Source organism: Gopherus evgoodei, chromosome 1, assembly GCF_007399415.2.
Source record: "Gopherus evgoodei ecotype Sinaloan lineage chromosome 1, rGopEvg1_v1.p, whole genome shotgun sequence".
Taxonomy (NCBI): Eukaryota; Metazoa; Chordata; order Testudines; family Testudinidae; genus Gopherus; species Gopherus evgoodei.
The window spans coordinates 146,630,682-146,639,136 of NC_044322.1; positions in this window are offsets into that span (position 1 = coordinate 146,630,682).

The following is an 8,455-nucleotide window of genomic DNA, read 5'->3' on the forward strand; positions in this document are numbered from 1 at the left end:
AGTTGTCATTAACCTTTTTAGTGATGACTGAAGCAAAACAGGCATTAAACACCTCTGCTTTCTGGATGTCATTAGCACTCCTTTCCCACTTAGTAGAGGACCTATATTTTTCCATCCGCTTTCTTTTCCTTTAATGTATTTAAAGAACCTCCTCTTTTTGTATTTTATGTCCATTGCTAGGTGTAATTCATTTTGTGCCTTAGACTTTCTGATTGCATCACTTTGGTCTGGCCTGCCCTCTGATCAGTTTGAGCAGTGGATTAGACATTTGAGTGTAGTACTTCAGATAAAGGTAGTAGACTTGCAGTCCGTTGCATCCTTCACTATTATTAAATCACACATTTGCTCTGTTTGATGCAATAATTTTTCCAAAAAAAGTTTTCTTTCCCAATTATTTTCAATAGATTTTTTAAAATAGTATAATCTATACAAGAATACAAATTTGAGTACTGAGAACAAATGTTTTGAAGATAAAAAGAACAGTCTTCACTTGATCACACTATTTCTTAACTTACCTGGGTTCCTTTTAGGAGTGCTCTGAAACTGGTGTTGATTAAGATACAACTATTGATGAATTTGCCTCACAAAAGTTTTGAGATTGTTCATTATTATTACTAATGTATATATCATGCATTGCAGAATTCAGAAGTGATTATATAAGAGAGACTGCAGAACTATACACTGGAAATTGCAGAAGTAGATCCAGAAAGGGTTCTCTTTCTCAATCTTCAAACCTGACTTTCAAACTTATACTCAACTACACACTCTCATAGCAGGACAGAGACTTCATGCACAGAGACTCACTTTTTTGGAAGAGGGGGAAGGGCAGGAGGGGGCTATTTCATTTATCCTTTGATGCAACTTTATATATTTTAAAGGATCAGTTAGTACTGAGGAGCCATTCATTTATGCATGATCTGTTCTGACAGTTTCCTTACAGTTTCCCTCTGATTTCCCCTTCCTGATTAAAATTTTAATAGATTCCTTGTCTTGCTCATCGCTGTTGTTTTCCTTAGAGTTGTTACCAATTATACATTCAGCTGTTACCTATGTTCAATGATTCTTTGACAGGCTTTAAAATTCTGGAAATAGTCAGAAATGTGAGTGGGTGCAATTGGCCTCCTCTATGACCCAAATGTGGCTAAAGATATCTGTGCCCACTCATGGGTTTTCAATACAGAGATTGAGCTCAGGAAAGTTGGTTGTGACACTATCTGGAAGAAGGGTGACTGTGGACTGGCAAAATAGGCTCCTGTTTCATTAATGGGGGTCCTAAGTGCTATGGTACGCATAATGAAGTGCTATCTATTTGGCTGGGATTTTCAAGTGTCAGATTCTTCACCTGCAGACCGATGTAGCTAGTCTAGTGGTACCATGGCATAATTAAATCAGAGTTTCAAGTTAAGCCTTCTAGCCAGTCTTTTTACAACTAAAGCTCAATGAAATTTCAGACAAATATTATATTCACCCAAAACGCAGGTTTCACATCAACTGAAACTATTTGTGAATTCATGCTGAATTTTGCAAATTGTTTCAGCCTGAAAAAAGAAATTTTGAAAAAAGTTTTGACATTTTGACTTTTTTTGAATTCAAATGTTTGGGTTTGTTTTTACTTTTTGAAATGACATTTGCTTTGAAATTTTCCTTAACTTATTTATATTTAAAAACAAAAAAGAAAAAAACCACACTTCTTAAAACATGAAACTAAAATGAACCTTTTTTTTTTTAAGTTGACTGAGATGGTTTCAGTCTATCTGAAACAATTATTTTTCTCTCTAATCAGTCAGTTGTGACTCTTTGGGTGCTTCAGCAACTCCTGGCACCTGATCATGCTACATTTGTATCCCCTGAGGCTAGTGAGGGAAAGGAGAAGGGCAATGTTTGCCCATTGCTCAGAAAAAGAGGAGACCGTCAAACCCTGCTCACACTGTCTATGAGCCAAAGCAGACCTTCCTTTAGCTCACAGACATGGGTTATCTGACAATATAAATTCACCCCACAAGCCATCATAGATTTGGGTGATTAGCTTAGGGATATCCTGGATAAAGTGATACATAGCAACCAGGACTTTTCAAGGTTTAGGCCTTTCCCAGTTCCATATCTATGTCTATGACCACAGCATAGCAATGGAAAAATCACTTTGTATGGGCCAGCACATGTTAGTCTGTTACATATATGCTATATACAATTATAAAGATACTGGTTAATTTCATACCACCCTTTATGGATGCTGGCATTGAAGAAAGCTCTCAGGATACTACTAGAATGTGCATATTACCCTTATGGGCCTCACCAGCACTGCACAAGTCAGTTCAATAAATTCACAATGAGCTTTTCATTTCTTTCTGCCTGGGCTATGGTGTTCTCCTGCATGTTGGCTGTGGTGCATCTCATGTCCCCTCTGTATTCTATGAGCTAAGACTCTGAATTGATGAATTAATCCAGAGGAGTCTCATCCCATTAAATTACCCTGGGAAACAGCAGATGAAGAATTTGCTTCAGCACTAGCAACAGGTCAGGCCATGTGGCCTCCTCCAGTGGATGTTATGCTATGTTACCCATTATAATTCACTACATGCGGTTTGCTAGCTAAGTCACATGGTACTGTTTGTGCTCCCTGATTGCATAACCCAAACTATACTGATAAGAGAAATGCCTGAACATATCACTGGGGCTTCCCCCCCCCCAGGAAGAGTGAATTGAGGGAAAGGGAAAAGAAGAGATTTAGATAGAGAGGGTTGCTGAGGAGAGGATTTCCAGAAATTTCAAGGAACTATACTATCCTCTTTTGTACAAGATGGAACAAAATATTCTGGTTATGGACAGAGGTGTGCTCGTGTTGCCTAATATATTACTGAAAGATTCTCAGATACTAGTGATGAGCACAGTATATGAACCAACATAGACTGGAATACATAGACTCAGGTTGAAAAATACCACTTCGTTCTTCCTGAAACAGAAACATAAACCATATGTAGCAAAGTATAATTGATAGGATGTTTGCACTCAGCAGGGCCCCAAAACCAAATGCCATGCAGTATCAAGCAATTGGGAAAATGTAGCAGATGAACAGCAGCTAGTTTTAGAGGGAACTTTTATCAGAACCTTTTGAAGTTCTCCCAGCTCAGATAAAGATAAGATTATTTTGCCAAACAAGATATTTGTTTTTTATTTTTATTTATTTTTTAGAAAAAATATATAGCTGTGGTAGGAAGATAATTATCTGGGTAATTCCAGTGGCATTGCATTTGTGTTAACTATAATCACTAGATTTCTGGAAATTCAGTTGATACTTTTTTTTTTAATACCACATACTTGTAACTTCCTTTCTGTCATATTATCTAGTTTTCTGCCTCTCTTTTGAAACAAAGTGGCTGACAAAAGTGTTTCAAATATCAGTGAAGACCCCCTTCTAAATCTGTGATTTAGAGAAACTGGCTGGAGTAACCCTGGTGGATAACTTGTTAGCTGGGATCCCAGAGAGGACTAGGAAACGCAGTACCTCTCTTTACTGAAAAACATGTTCTTACAGTGATTGACATATTCCTTTTCTTTATCTCAGTTCTGTAGCTCCCAGTATTTTCCATCCCAGAACCTCTTCCTGACCCCTAGAACTCTCTACTTCTGAATTTTATCCACATTAGCTTCTGAAACCTTCAATTTCAAATGCTGCTGTCATGTCTGTGATTGTGAAAGCTTCAATGCTGACACTCCTGTGAAACCTATACCCACCCTGGAAGAAATTACTTGGTATAAAGGAAGTCAAATTTTCATATTTTATGTAGAAGAGGAACAGGCTTAAGAACTAGGCTCTGATCCAATATCCTCCAAAATTCACAAATATCAGCTTTGGGGGGTTGACCTACTGGGGCTTGTTGTGATAGTGGATTATGACGCTAACCTTCCACAAAAGATGTTTTTTGTTTGGTTGGTTTTATTCTTAGATGGGTTGGTTGTTTGGGTTTTTGAGGAGTGTGGAGTGGAAAGTGGGGTCTTGTACCCAGGGATTTGATTCTGAAACAGTGTTCTGTCTTTAATTGTGGCAATTTCAGCAGCTTAAACAAATTTAATAAACGTAAATGAAGAATTATAAAGGAGAAAAACATTTTCCAACCTGAGAAAAATAATTTTTGCCAGCTACCACTGATGTCAAAAGACTGGGCCACCCACCGGATACAACAAGGGTTCCCATAGCATCAAATCTTTGCAGTATGTGGTATCTCCCATCATCTGTTTTCCCTCAAATTGTTCATTGCTCTTTGGCACAAGTGGTTGAAGTTCAGAAGTAATTATCATTAGCTCTTATCTCTCCCTCTTCATTGCATGACCTTCTGCTGTGTCCTCTGCACTGAGCATTATGGTGTTTGATTGTTTTCCTGTTTGTCCTCAATCTAGTTATACTGTCATTTAAACGGTTTCCCTTAATAAAACAACTTAAGTCTGTTGTTTTACTTACTATGGAATAATACATTAAAGTCCGTGTTTGTTCATTTTGTTTTTTAGCCATTTACCAGCACTGAATGCAGAGCTCTTAATATCCTCCATGATGCCAAGTAATTACTTGAAAATGACTGACTGGATTTGGACCAAATATTATATTAGCAATATTCAGCAGTGTTAGTACACAAGAAAGAGAAGCCCCTTTTCCCTGTTTTTAAAAACAGAGACAAAAATGAAAAATGTTTCTTGTTTCTTACTGTGTGTGAATTTCTTACCTAAAAAATCCTGCTTTCTAAACTGCTCATAAAGCCATTGATTGATGTGTTGTATAGTGCAGATAGGGCAGCAGGGGCATACCTAGCAGTTGTAAGTGGTGTTCTTATGCTCACTAGCTACAGGAGTAGTCACAGATATTGTTCAGATGACTCATAGGTTTCTGCATTCAGAAAGGAGCCTACTGGAACTAATTAACTTCCTTTACAACTGAGACAGCACTGATGTTCCAGTCAAGTTATTTATTCTTCTCCAAGTTACTTTTGTGACTGAGACTTAATACAGTGTGTACCACTAAAATGGGTATAATGTTGCCCTTCTCCTAATTAAATGCAATGTAGTGTTTGTGATGTTCCCTATGCTTAAGGATCATGTGGTCTCTGAATACCACCATAATATGACTGTCAAACAGAGGGCCACATTCTGTCACTCTTGTGCTGAATCATGCCTTTCTCCATTAGTAGTCCCATTTATTCCAATGGGATCACTCCTGGAGTATGGTCCCAGTCAGCATGAGTTCTGGAGGATGAACCTAGCTTGGAAATTGTAAAGAATTTAGTGGTGACCACTGCTAACACACACATTAAACTTGTCACACAGAATTCTGCTCTAAAATACCTAATGATTGTCATTCATAGATCAAAATCTTGGATTTGAAACAACTGGTTAAGTTGAGGAGGAGAAGGCAGAATGAAAAAGCGTTCCTGGTGTTGAACAAAGCAATCACTAGGGGCTAGATTCTGTCACCTTCCCCACCTACCTTACTCCTCCAGTAGACCCACTGATCTCCAAGAACTTATAGAATAAGGTACTACCTATTGTGCAGAAGAGTAGAAAAACATGGCCCTGTCATTCTTCAGCTAGTCACCAGTAGCATTTTGCATAGCATGTAATTTTAAACATGCCAAGGTAGGCTGGAAGCTTGCCATAACTTACTCTCTTAATGCAAATGCAGGAAATATCTTCAAACATATCCACTGTATGAAGGTGTAGCAAGTTAAACTATCAGATTAGTCAGTAACATCCTGGTGCTTTTGCCACCAGCTGCAAGTGATCTGTCAGATCAAGTGCAAACTTCTTCTCCCTTCTCCCCATTGTTATAAAAAGATGGTTTTCAAAGCTTTTTTCCTTCTACATGGAATGCCCAGCAGTATATGTCTCTTCCAGTATCTCCTCCTCCAAATTTTTAGTGTCACATACAAATTGTTGAAATCTGGCCTGACATCTGCTCTTAGTGTCCTGCATAGGCAGCTGCAGAGGATGTTTTCTGTTATTTATTAAACAAATCTGTCATTTAACAAAGTGTTCATTGGAGAAGGAAGACAGTAGGCTCTTTAGTGCTATTTTAGTAATATCCTTAGTTTTCTAAAATTGGAAGTCAGCAGGATATTTCAGAGGAAATGGTGCCCAAAAGTGAAGATGAGCAGATGACTAGACAATGGAGCCTTAATAAATTTGACTAATATGTTATTGCAAAAGTTTGCCCAGGATGGGTCCACCTCTTTGAAGGTAAAAAAATTGACAAACCAAACACAGATGACTCTTTAATGTGATCTCAGAGGAAGTAACAGCATGTTTCCCTTTTGATTTTTTTTCTCCATAGTATTTACCACACTAGATCCAGACCAATGGTCTATGTAGTCTGGTATCCCATCCCTGACGGTGGTCAGTACATGCTGCTTCACAGGAAGATACAAAAAATTCTGTAATGGAAAATTATGGGGTAACCTATCCTTGGAGAAAGTTTCTGTCAAATCTAAGGTAGTCAGCGGGGTTAATCATGATAATTAATATCCCTGGGATATTTTTGTGCTGTCTTATGTTTCTGCTGATGTCCTTGTTATCCATGTAACTGTCTAATTCCCTTTTAAATCCTACTAAAATCTTGGTCTCATTGATACATGTTAGCACTAGCTGCAATTTCTAGAGGTTGATTAAGCATCATATAAAAAAATATTTCCTTTTAAGAGTTTCAAACTTGTTGCCTTTCAGTTTCACTAAATATCTATTTCCTTTTGTAGTGTAGTAAGAGAAAAGACTTTCTATATTCCATTGATTAATTTAAATGCCTCTATCACACTTCATTTATATGTCTTCTGCCGCCTGTTTCTAGACCCTCTCTGTTGATATGATGTCATATTTGAGATGGAGTGAACAGAATTAAGCATAATAATACTTTTAAACATAAATGAATATAAGGGCATAATATTTTAATGTTATCTCTCATTTTATATCATATTATTAAGTTTGCTCTTTGGACCACTGCCGATCATTGAGTAGAAGTTTTAATTAAGCTTTCCACAATAATATCCTTGTATTTTTCTTAAATTGTTTCAGTTAATTTAAGACCCATCAATGTGCATTGCATTGCCTTTGTCTGTAGCATTTCACCTGCCATCAGACTGCACACCTGCCTATTTAAGTCCCTCTAAAGTAGTCACAGCCCAGTGACGAGTCTTCTCTAGTGCAAAGAATCTAAATAATCTAAAAATTTTTTGTATCCTCTGCAAATTTTGCCACCTATCTGATCACCCTCTTCTCTAGATCATCAACACCAGTTCTTTTACAGTTCCTTGGAGAATCCTCTTCTCATGTGGAAAATTAGCCATGGATTCCCATCCTTCATCTTCTATCTCTTACTTACTTTTAAATCCATGATAGAGTTTTGAGTGAAAGCCTGTATCCATTTAAGTCAATTGCAAAACTCAACCTCTTTATTGCTCACATGATGACTATGAGGGACTCTTGCTAATTTCCTTATCAGCCTCAGTTGTTGTGACAGTGTTAAGTTTTCTATAATCAACACAAAACCTTATAGTCCCATTTCTTTTAGGAACCATAATGACTGGTGAGGCACTGGTACTGTCAGACTTTATAATTATCTCCATTTCCAGCATCCTATGTATTTTGGTAAGCTTTGCTAGGAACAAGGTCTGGTTCTACAGTGTTAATTTTATGGACCATCTTATGCGTTAACTCTAGCTTGCTGGAAAATACTCACGGGTGTTTCTGCAGCACAGCCAGAATTTCTGCCTTTTCAGTCATTGCTCCCTAGTGATGTAACATTATGGCATTCAGCTATCAGATCAATGAGACAAGCTGTTTTAGAACCTTCCTCTGTGCAATATACAATATACAATTAAATAGAAGCCTGCTAAACAACCAGTGGGGCCACTAGACGATCAAGATGATAAAGGAGCACTCAAGGACACTAAGGCCACTGCACAGAAACTGAATGAAGTCTTTGCATCGCTCCTCATGGTTGAGGATGTGAGGGAGATTCTCAAACATAAGCCATTCTTTTGGGGGGACAAATCTGAGGAATTGTTCCAGATTGAGGTGTCATTGGAGGAGGTTTGAGAACAAATTGATAAACTAAACAATAGCAAGTCACCAGGAGCAGATGATATTCAGCCCAAGAGTTCTGAAGGAACTCAAATGTAAAATTGCAGGACTACAAACCTTCATCTGTAACCTATCATTTAAATCAGCTTCTGTACCACATCACTGGAGGACAGCTAATGTGACACCAATTTTTAAGAAGGAATCCATAGGAGTCCCTGGCAATTACAGGCCAGTAAGCCTGTGTCATGAAATAAACCCCCACTCTGAACCTTAGCGTCCAAAAGATGGGGTACCAGCATGAATTCCTCTAAGCTCAATTACCAGCTTAGTACTTGTAGCACTGCCACCAACCAGGAATTCCAGTGCCTGGTACACTCAGGTCCCCACAAAACCTTGC